This window comes from Triticum urartu, chromosome 5A (assembly GCF_056163025.1).
Source record: "Triticum urartu cultivar PI428250 chromosome 5A, HENAU_Tu73, whole genome shotgun sequence".
Taxonomy (NCBI): domain Eukaryota; kingdom Viridiplantae; phylum Streptophyta; class Magnoliopsida; order Poales; family Poaceae; genus Triticum; species Triticum urartu.
The window spans coordinates 635,461,798-635,474,148 of NC_141877.1; the positions used below are offsets into that span (position 1 = coordinate 635,461,798).

At 42.7% G+C, this 12,351-nt stretch overlaps 1 long non-coding RNA gene across 13 annotated transcripts in view; it reads left to right on the plus strand.

The window, feature by feature from the left end:
- Positions 1-11,837, plus strand: part of LOC147973603 (uncharacterized) — a 29,402-nt gene extending 17,565 nt beyond the window's left edge. For 5 of the 13 annotated variants that reach the window (XR_015602978.1, XR_015602982.1, XR_015602985.1 and 2 more), the window contains 4 exons: positions 8,678-10,155; positions 10,337-10,400; positions 11,032-11,155; positions 11,385-11,836. This is a non-coding gene — a long non-coding RNA (uncharacterized LOC147973603). Of the gene's footprint in view, positions 1-8,677; positions 10,156-10,336; positions 10,401-11,031; positions 11,156-11,384 lie in introns of all 13 variants that reach the window. The other 8 variants (XR_015602979.1, XR_015602981.1, XR_015602980.1 and 5 more) reach the window with 7 other exon arrangements.
- Positions 11,838-12,351: the final 514 nt, after the last annotated feature.

Consider the following 12,351-nt stretch of genomic DNA (forward strand, 5'->3'; position numbering starts at 1 on the left):
GCCGGCCACCTCTCCTAGTCCTAATAGGACTAGGGGAAGGGGGAGGCGCGCAGCCCATCTAGGGCAGCCCCTTCTCTTTTCCACTAAGGCCCACTATGGCCCATATAGCTCCCGGGGGGTTCCGGTAACCCTCCCGGTATTCCAGTAAAATCCCGATTTCACCCGGAACACTTCCGATATCCAAACATAGGCTTCCAATATATCAATCTTTACGTCTCGACCATTTCGAGACTCCTCGTCATGTCCGTGATCACATCCGGGACTCCGAACAACCTTCGGTACATCAAAATGTATAAACTCATAATATAACTTCATCGTAACCTTAAGCGTGCGGACCCTACGGGTTCGAGAACAATGTAGACATGACCGAGATACGTCTCCGGTCAATAACCAATAGCGGGACTTGGATGCCCATATTGGCTCCTACATATTCTACGAAGATCTTTATCGGTCAGACCGCATAACAACATACGTTGTTCCCTTTGTCATCGGTATGTTACTTGTCCGAGATTCAATCGTCGGTATCCAATACCTAGTTCAATCTCTTTACTGGCAAGTCTCTTTACTCGTCCCGTAATACATCATCTCACAACTAACATATTAGTTGTAATGCTTGCAAGGCTTATGTGATGTGTATTACCGAGAGGGCCCAGAGATACCTCTCCGACAATCGGAGTGACAAATCCTAATCTCGAAATACGCCAACCCAACATCTACCTTTGGAGACACCTGTAATGCTCCTTTATAATCACCCAGTTACGTTGTGACGTTTGGTAGCACCCAAAGTGTTCCTCCGGCAAATGGGAGTTGCATAATCTCATAGTCATAGGAACATGTATAAGTCATGAAGAAAAGCAATAGCAACATACTAAACGATCGGGTGCTAAGAATGGAATGGGTCATGTCAATCAGATCATTCAACTAATGATGTGACCTCGTTAATCAAATAACAACTCATTGTTCATGGTTAGGAAACATAACCATCTTTGATTAACGAGCTAGTCAAGTAGAGGCATACTAGTGACACTTTGTTTGTCTATGTATTCACACATGTATTACGTTTCCGGTTAATACACTTCTAGCATGAATAATAAACATTTATCATGATTATAAGGAAATAAATAATAACTTTATTATTGCCTCTAGGGCATATTTCCTTCACTCATATGATTACAATTACTATATATTCACTGGAATCATGTTTGTGATTCTGCGTGATCAACCAAGTATTAGATTACAATGAAAAATATTAAACATGCCATTTTGTAAAGACCGGATATGATCACATGCCGTAATTAATACTAAGTATGCCGATAATATATTATTTGTTTCCAGAAATTATATCTAGACATCGGCATCTTATATTTTGGATATATATTAATAAGTCTGCGTCTTGTAAAATTAATTTATTTATAATTTTGGTTTGAGGCTATGTTTTAAACATGCCAATAAAAAATAACCTGCATGCTAAATAACAGGTCACAAAGTATTAGCAACATAAAAAATCCATCAAAAAGTCCTCCAATGTTATCCTTTAGGCTTTATATAAATAACTATAATAATTTCTTTCATAGTTTCATGTTGCTGCGGTTTAATTATTTATCATGGACTTGGAGCTCCATATAAATCTAGTGCATGCTCTCATCAAAAGCTATAAAGAGATTCCTAAAGGATAATATGTAACTTGAATTGAAATGTTAGTTAATTAGTATAGCTGGGTGAAAGTACTGGTAATATAACTTTTGACAAAAATTGCACACTTCAGCAAACAGACATTTGCATTGCCACAAACTACAGAGTCTAATGGGTATTTAAACTTATTAGAAAATGGGATTACACGCACTTTATTAATTATTAAAAGTACATATGCAAAATATAATTTCAAAAGTTGGACAAACTTCCCTTATTCGTGTGTTGGTCTTATAATTCAAACCGTTCTGAATCTTTTAGTTGTGACATATCAGAATAATATGTAAATTTACAGTCAAGCATAGTATCAAATAACCAAAATAAATAAGAACAGGTACGATAACTTGCCTTAATTAAAAAAGACCCTTTGCATGTGCAATGAATTTAGCAGGCCAATCATTAAATCTGGATTACAGCTAACACACTAAATAGTATGCTGTGTGACATGTACACTGACATAAAAACAACAATAGTAGAAAAAACATAACAGCGATGATGGTGACAATATGATGGCTGATTATTGAACTGCAGTGCGTATCTTGCGATGATCGAATATACCTCCAGCTATCAAAATAACATATTAAAAAATACATGTAGAAAAACAAATTACATCATGTCTAGACAATCGCATGAGTAATTGCTCTGTCATTACAAAACCTGCCTTGATATTAACGGGTCTTCAACCTGTAAGGACTTCCTTGTAGACGATGTTCTTCATCGAGGTCAGTATGGACACGCTAGTTCTTTTACGCTTTTTTGGATTGTCCTTATGCTTGTTGGTCTTCTCCTTCGGCTTCTCCTTCTGAATGAGTATCTTTATGTTTCTCTTCACGGTGGCTCGAGACAAAGCAACATAGAGCTGACCATGTGAGAACACGGGATTGGGTAGGTAGACACCAACAATCGGGATGGTCTGCCCTTGAGCCTTGTTAATGGTCATAGAAAAGCTAAGCCTTATAGGAAATTGTTTTCTCTTAAACTTGAACGGAAACATATCATTTTCAGATGGGCAGAGAGGTATTCGAGGAAAGAAGACCCTCCTGCCAGCGTGTTGTCCAATCACGATTTCTGCATCAATGGTGTTCCTCTCAAAACCTCTAACAACAAGCCTAGTGCCATTACAAAGCCCATTAGCTGGATCAATGTTCCTTAGAAGTATCATAGGGCAGTTCAGCTTTAGTTTTAGAGCATGCGGAGGAAGCCCGTTAGGAGTCAATCCATTAAGAAACTCCTGAGCATAGTACCCATATGGGTCATCCTCCGCACTATCAAAACTATGGTAGATTACTTCATCTCCATGAAAACGCTCTATCATGCGGATGTTTATTTTGTCTACATTGTCGTTAGTTGTGGAAAGGATTGCTCGAGATGTCATGTAACTCAAATCAGCCATGTTGTCCTCTAGACTCGGAAATACATGCTCAATAAGCTTATCCAGGTCGTCAACCTCGCCTGTAGACAGCAGACAAATATCTTCAGGGAGTACTATGTTGCCTTGATCATCAACTTCCTCAGTGCCATTGCCGACCCTTAGCAAGTAATCGGCAAACCACGTGTCATTATGAGCCCTCATGTTGGTGATGAGCCGAAGCTGACGCATGCCCTTCCATAGATGAGAGCTTCGGAGGGTTGCATCAATTATCTGGCCCCGCGACCCCCTTCTGACGACCGGAAGAACCTGCCTAAAGTCCCCGCCAAAAACAACAGTCTTTCCTCCAAAGGGTCGGTCGCGTATTCCCTGTCGCGCATGCTATTATCCAATGCCTCAACCGCTTGTTGCTTTGTCATGCTGGCCTCGTCCCATATGATCAAGGAGGCCATCCGTAGCAGCTTGGCGGTCCCACTCTGCTTGGTGAAGCTGCACGAGGCTCCATCCTCGCAACTCAATGGGATCTTGAACCTGGAGTGGGCAGTCCTACCGCCAGGCATGATAGAAGCGGCGATGCCGGACGTCGCGGTAGCAATACCAATCTTGCCCTGACTTCTCACCTTGGCAAGCATCGCCCTATATAGGAAGGTCTTACCTGTACCTCCAGGGCCATCAACAAAGAAAACACCCCCATCACCGCGTTCAACAGCCCCTAGTATCTCATCGTATGCGGCCCTCTGCTCCATGTTGAGTGAAGATGCCAATTTTGTGTCATCCATGTCAAACTCAATGGTTGATTCCTCGATAACCTCTCTTGCCTCGCCCTCTGTAGGGTCAAACGCATCATCTATGTTTGGAAGAGCGAAATCAACAATGTCTTTACCCATTGACTGCAACACTCCCCTAATGTCAAGCAACACCATCTGCTCCACCTCGTCAGTGGACGTGCGTGATCGACGATAGTCATCCGACATAGCCTCGAAGTGCCGATCCCATAATCCACGCACATCGCCTGGCTCGCAGTGAACCAAGATGGTTGCGAAGAGCCTCCTAAGTGAACATGGCATCGCCCACTGCTCAGCCTCATTAAGACAGTCGTCGAGCGTGTTGTCTGCCTCGATGAGTCCCAACCTTTCAGCAGCCTCTCTAAAGCTCCCACATAGCACGCCATCCACGGTGAGCAAGTCGTCGAAGGATGTTTTGCCCGTAACATGGTTAAGCAACACCCGCAGGTAGTATCGCTCCCCCTCGGCAGGATTGGCAGACACTATGCGCCCAATTTGAAAACGCTCGACCTGTGGCTTCCAATACTTAATTTTCTTCTGCCACGTAAAGCTTCCGGGAAAATCCTTGTACAATATATGCCTAGCCCAAGGGTGTTCCAGGTTAGCCTTGAAATACTCCATTAACATGGATTTTGAAGCATTTTCGGAGGCTACAACATTCTTCAAGTCAGCCTGCGCATTGAACGCAACCCTGTGCATATTAGGGAGATGAAGGGGCAACTGCAAGACAGGCGGGTAATTGGCGCAAAGTGGGAAGCCAAATATCCTCCACATAGCCTCCGGAGGTGTGACCCACCTAGCGTCAATGTACCTCTTGATCTCATCAATGTTACCATCAGCGTCGGGCTGATCGATGCTGAAAGAAGCCTTATCATGGCCCTTGTAAATGTACTTGTAAAGATATTTCACAGCCTTAATGCTAGAGCAGACCTCAACGTTGATGTGGCAATTGAACATCCGCAGTAGGTATGGGTTATAAGGCACAACCCATCTGTTGTCCAGCATCTTCCCTCTGACCTTAGCACGTCTTCCATCGTCTCTCCGTCGATACACTGGGTATGAGTCCTTCCCCTGTGCTGTGTTCTCATTGAACGCCCGTGGATATCTGCACTTGCAACCGTTTTCTTGCATGCAAACATTCTTCGGGTTGAGAGCACCACATGGTCCGTGCATCATATGCTTTACCACCATTGCATACAATTCCGGATACTTATGCTTGTCTGGGAGCTCCGCGGAAATGAGTCGGTCATACTGTTCCGGGACGATAAGCTTATATGTTGAGTCCATGATCAACAAAAAATGTGCGTGGGGGAGGCCCCTTTTTTGGAACTCGACTACGTATACGTAAGCAACTACAACACCCAGGATATGCTTCTTGAACAACATGTACTTCATGTGCTCTAGTTTGCCATAGAACACACGAGCCACAATATCAGGTCGGTCTTGCGCCGTCTGACCAGGCAGCAACTCGTTTGTTATCTCGTCCCATTTAGGATTGCAAGTCATGGTGAGGAAGATGTCTGGCTTCCCGTATGTATGGACAATTGCCATGGCATCCATATGTCTCTTCTTCATGTCGCGGTCGCCACCAGGGTATGTACCAGGGAGCACTATTCTAACCCCAACAGCGCTTGCCCGTGTCTCCCCTGAAGTGATGGCATCAACCACTCCTTTATACAAGTCGGCACAAATCTGCGTCTGGTTCTTCCTGTACCACCTCAATCGACAGCTCTCAATCTTAACGTACATGTCAACAGCCCATTGTTGCAGCAGTCGTGCTCCACAGAGTATGGGATTGAAGATTGCAGGCTGTGTCTGCAGCATATAACAGTAGTAGTCTCTGACGGAGACGCACAACCTGCTATTTCCCTCTGCACACGATAGTATATGATCAAAACAATGCTTACCTTTAGAAATAATTCATGTATTGAAACAAAAAGGTACACAGATGTCATACCTGCATCCTCATCATCATCTTGGACAAGTTGAGGATGTAGTACAGCCTCCCAAGGAACATTACGTTTAGGTAGTTCGGATGCCAACCTAGTTCGCCCCTTGGATAGAATAGGGGATAAGACAACGGGTCATATGCTCCGGATGACACGTGTATGCTATGCCTTTCGTTGTTGTTACCATAAAGTGTTATCCTACGGTCAAACCTTTTTGCCAGGTCGCTGCCCTCAACCCAAATTGTAGCAACCTCAGATGACAAAGGTCTATTATATTTTCTTTGATCAAGCCTCTTATCGGTGTTTAGGTCTATCCTATAATCATCAAGGTTCCCCTTGTGTGCACCCAAACTCCTAAATTGCTGGGAGTAAGGGTTCTCTTTAAGTATGTCTACTAACTTCTTCACGACCTCTTGATCTAATTGATTTGTGGCCGCCTTACGATGGGTTATGGTTGGGTAGTCATCATAGAAGTACAACTGCAGATGTTCTGGACGTGAGCTAGGCCCGAACGAATGCACATTGTGATAGATGGTTCCGTGTACCCGGAATGTGTATACCCCAGACTTCATGTTCGTGTAGTTCTCATCAAGGCTGACGCCAAGGGTTGTGAAGGCGAAATGCCCATTGAAGAACCGTATGTTCTCACGAAAATGTCTGGAATCTGCATCCATGCTGGACCATAGCCTCATAAGCTCTGGGATTGGTTCCGGTTGTTTAAGCTCGATCTGTCCATTGCGACAGCAGAATCCGTCAGTCTCAGAAACAAACTTTATGGCCTTGCAGTGTTTGCAGTTTGTGTCGAGCTTCAGGATGTGGGTGTGGTCTGGTATGTTTGTGTACACACAGTCTAATGGATCAACCTCGCCAGATATAAAAGACGTCATGCTAGCTTCCTCGTCATCCTCGAATGCGTCATTATCGGATCCTATAGGCATTCGTTGAAACATGATCATGAAAATAATATTGACATATATATACAACTACAATGAAGATCCTAGCCTTCCTAAAACAGACTTGACCATACCTTGGTCACGATACAAGTAGTACTCCTCATCCATCATTTCGGCTGGTGTCGGCTCATCGCCCATGATGGGCTCTGGGAACACATTGATGTCGTCTGCATTATAGTTGAACAGTCAGGGACAAAGACCTGATTTGGTCAGTATAAGGTTGCTGAGAAGTTGCATCAGAACAGAAGAAAATCGATTACATACCAGGGGTGCAAACACCATAATTCGGCATGACTGGGGAGGGTCGCCATCCGATGAATCATCGTCGGCAGCCCGAGAGAGGGGGATCGCGAGACTATCAGCTGTTGAGTTAGTAATGTCTGGACGAGGGAGTGCGAGAGATTCTTTGCACGGGGTATTTTTCCTTTTAGCATAACAGGCCTTCCTTTGAGCACTTGACTGCCCCTTCTCAATATCCGACCTGCTTTTGCGGCGCTGCACGCGCTTCCCTCGTATCTTTTCATTCAAATCATCTCTATCATCAACCGTTAGTTCCTCATTTTTCTTGTGATAAAATGCTCGGCTACGAGAGTTTCTCTGTATCCTCTTAGATCCCTCGTTGTCATGGGTAACACCGGACGCGTCTAATGACGGAGGGGGTAATGTTGCATCATCGTGGAATGTGTCTGTATATTTAGGGATATCAGCCGTGGAATTTTTAAAATAATGTGTGCAAGCATCATTAGTGAGGCAGTAATATTGTAATTGGAAAATATTGTTTTAGTGAGAAATGAATACCAGAACATTCTTCTCGGACCCAACAATGATAAATTTGCATTAAGATCAAGCATATGACGCTAGGGTATTTGCATCGACTACATTAAGTTATGTTCTTAAACGCCGTGAATTAGTAACATAAATATTTACCTGAATTAGATAGCATCCGTAGATTTTCACTTGATTCTAACTTATCCTTTCTCCTCCGATAAGCTGCCCTCCTAAGTGCATTTATATGATCTCTTTTGCGATCTTCCTCGGTTACCAGACATGTTTCTTCAAGTATATTCTCGTCAATGTCTGGTGTCATTAAAACCATACTTTAAATGTAGAAAGTAAAAAATAATATTCCCACATTGATGAATCCATTATTAAGAAGTCAATTACCATTTTGATCATTGTCGTTAACCAGACCATATGTCTCTGTCGATGTAGCAGTATATGCTGAATCAGGATGCGATAATAATGTTGTATAGGCAGAGCTAGTTGCGTTGTCTGGTTGAACATGGTTAATAAATGTTACACAAAAATTAATTGGTAATGGTTAGAACACTTGATTCTTACCAGACAAATTAATGGCGCGGAGTTTATCTTCTTCAAGAGCAAGTTCTTTTTTCCTACGATAAGAAGCTCTCCTCAGGGCGTTTCTATGGGCTCTTTTGCGTTCTTCTTCCGTTAGTGCAGCATTATCTTTTATGACATTGAAGTCATCTGATTCAGAACGATGGGTCAGTATTATACGATGGTATACCAAGGGGAAGCCACGCATACAAATAGATAAACAATGACTACCTGATGTACCTGATGTCACAAGCTTAGGTTGACGAACATTCGTGATATCACCTAGGGCACGACGTTGAATGATGTGGCCATCGACTTGTTGTATTTTCAAACCCTGTTTTTTGCTAATGCGATAAGTTTCCCGCCTCAAGGCTTTGTTAAGTTCCTTAGGGTCTACAACGCATATTAAACATACGGTAGTTAGTGAATAAAAACAGCCATTGCATATAGCAAAATACCTGAAAACATGTCCACAAGTTAAATGCCTTCACAAATTACCAGATTTCGACAAGCAGCGCTGTTGATCCTCTATTTGTAACACGACATCTTGGATTTTTTTTATATCCTTAGCTGAAAGCATTTGTGTGTTGTCAGGTTCCTTTGATATATGACTTTGATTCCCGCATCTGATTTCGTCTGCAGCATGTCAAAAATATCAAACAGAAAGATGGTAATGCTTTTTCACAACATCTGTACATAAGGTCATATTCGATGTTAGACAAGCATCCGTGGGAGTACCTGATAGATTTGTCCCACCGTTGATATATTCGTTTGGAGGTTCACCCTCTGTAGAACACCAATATATGCAGCATAGGCACATGTTGTTAATGAAAATGACCAATAGTAGGGTGACTATCAGGAATTAGATGGTTGGAACCCAACAACGAACCATCATGAAGGTCTTTAATCCGTGGTGAACTTGTTCCACCTGTATAGTGATACCCAGTAAATAACAAAAAATCAATGAAATATACACTACAAAAATATGGTTATAACAATCTTGACATTTGTAATGAGGCTGAGAGAGTACCATATTCATCTAAACTAAAATCCAAATCATTGGTATTCGGAGCTGTGAATGAATCCTCTTTATGCTCTCCATCTGTAGGATGACAACCAACATGAATATAAGGACAATGTTATAAACGTCGTATCTACATGGCAACATTCCCAACAATAGTCACACAAGCTCTATACTTGTAACAGTAGCTGAATTGTCCACACCAGTCTCCGCTATGGGTAAGATGCTTGCATTGTTATCTTCAACTATTGTACATCTTGTAAGGACTGAAAAGCATTATGCATTAATTATGTGAATACGAAAAGTGCACATAACTCATGCGTAGCAGATTATGATAGGTTAAAGCATGCCCGTAGATTTAACTTCAACAGTTATCACGCTATGAAAGCTTGCGAATGTTCGTTAACACATGTGTAGTAATTTCTCATAGAAATGATGCATACCTGTAGAAACGTCCTCTTCTGGTAGCTGATCAACCGCCCTGCTTCTTGAATTACCCATGTGTACCTATGAAATTAATTGCTATACATCAGTTAAATGCTGTATTGGCAATGAGAATATACTGTAAGCTGGCATGAGTATATTTAATTAGCACCAAAACAGGTTGTGTGCACATACTGGACCAGATATATAAAAAACGGTGGTTTTGCTAGTAGTTCGAAAAGGCAAGTGAATTCTGATGGGAAATTAATGTTAGCTATGCAAATACAATTATGGTCTCCCATCAATGTAACATGGAATGTTGGTTACGGAGTCGTATTTGGACTAAATCAATTTCAACCACCTGATGCTCACATTGGCATAAGACACTTGACTTTTTTCAGATGGCATAGACTGCTAGATTGTTTACTATTGCATGGAACCTATTAGATTAAAGTGTTATAACTGCCTTATGTTTGTGTCACTTTTTGCATGTGATGCTGTTTTGAGGATGGAAAATGGAGATCTTCTGAAGTTGTGAGATGCAAACTCGATGACACCGTCCCCGATGTCTGTTGCCACTTGATGATTCACCACCTGTGTGCACATACTGTCAAATAGTGATAAACAGGTATGGCTGTCAAATAGTGACAAACATTTCCCATTCAAAACGGTGGTTCATATGGGAGGATTGCATTATTTCCCACTCTGAACGATTTTATTCATCCAGCATGTACCTATTCATGCCAGCTTACAGTATATTCTCATTGCCAATACAGCAGTTAACTGATGTATAGCAATTAATTTCATAGGTACACATGGGTAATTCAAGAAGCAGGGCGGTTGATCAGCTACCAGAAGAGGACATTTCTACAGGTATGCAGCATTTCCATGAGAAAGTACTACACATGTGTTAACGAACATTCGCAAGCTTTCATAGCGTGATAACTGTTGAAGTTAATTCTACGGGCATGCTTTAACCTATCATAATCTGCTACGCATGAGTTATGTGCACTTTTCGTATTCACATAATTAATGCATAATGCTTTTCAACCGCCCTGCTTCTTGAATTACCCATGTGTACCTATGAAATTAATTGCTATACATCACTTAACTGCTGTATTGGCAATGAGAATATACTGTAAGCTGGCATGAGTATATTTAATTGGCACCAGAACAGGTTGTGTGCACATACTGGACCAAATATATAAAAAACGGTGGTTTTGCTAGTAGTTCGAAAAGGCAAGTGAATTCTGATGGGAAATTAATGTTAGCTATGCAAAAACAATTATGGTCTCCCATCAATGTAACATGGATTGTTGGTTACGGAGTCGTATTTGGACTAAATCAATTTCAACCACCTGATGCTCACATTGGCATAAGACCCTTGACTTTTTTCAGATGGCATAGAAACCTAGATTGTTTACTATTGCATGGAACCTATTAGATTAAAGTGTTATAACTACCTTATGTTTGTGACACTTTTTGCATGTGATGATGTTTCGAGGATGGAAAATGGAGATCCTCTGCAGTTGTGAGATGCAAACTCGATGACACCGTCACCGATGCCTGTTGCCACTTGATGATTCACCACCTGCAAGCATTTGGGGCTGTCAAATAGTGATAAACAGGTATGGCTGTCAAATAGTGACAAACATTTCCCATTCAAAACGGTAGTTCATATGGGAGGATGACATTATTTCCCACTCTGAACGATTTTGTTCATCCAGCATCTACCTGCACTCAATCATTTTCAACCATCTGACTATTTCCTGTTGGCATAGAAACCTTAACTTTTGCATGTCACCAATTAGAGTCAAGCCTCTTACCTACCTTATGTTTGTGTCAACTAACCTCCAGATGCTGCTGATGATGACACCCCACCCTGGGGCCGGCACCAGGCCCAAACTCCTGTCAGTTATGTGCACGAAAACTGAGTTCCTTGCAACGAGATGATTCAATTTAGGGCTGATAAAATGAGAGCAAGAGGTATGGCACAGTTGAGGATGTTGAACCGAGATCACAATGCCAGTACGACCACGGAACCGATCAGAGATGCAGATTTGTAAAAGTAGTAATTGTAAAGGTAGGAATATGTAAACGCCACACCTGACACCTGATTTTGCAATCGCCACTCCGGCGGCGACTGGATCCACGGAACCGATCAGAGATGCAGATTTGTAAGAGTAGTAATTGTAAAGGTAGGAATATGTAAACGCCACACCTGACACCTGATTTTGCAATGGCCACTCCGGCGGCGACTGGATCGCACGCAGGTCCGCTGAAGAGCGACGGATCGGGGACGTGAGCCTGTCTTTGCACCCGGACGGCGTCGTCGCGGGATAAGACTGCACGCTGTGAAAGAGACCTAGGGTATGAGCGCTTGTGGCGGCGGACAAGGGTTTCAGGGTTTGTGACGGCGGCGAAGGGTTTGAGGGGCGGGGACGAATGACCGCGGCTCGCAATGGGATCGAGGTCAAGACGATCAGATCGATCAGCCCGTCATTTCGTAGGTTAACCGTGATTGATCGTTGTAGGGGTTTTTTCTAGCTGTGAACCGGCGCGGTTCAGAATGGGCGTAGTTGTATCTTGACGTTTTTTTTATCGGTTGGGAGGTAAGATGCGGGGGAACGGTGGAAAGCCGGAGGTGGGACGAAGTACCAAAAAAAACCAGGGGAGGTGGGACGAAAATTGACCGGCGGAGACTACCAACTGCTCCATTAGGAGTAGAGATTCATGGGCACTAGCACCTAAGACGGTACCTTTTTTTAAGAAGAAGCTCACCCGATGTGATCATGAAAATTCGCCTTCGACAGGAGTTGAACTC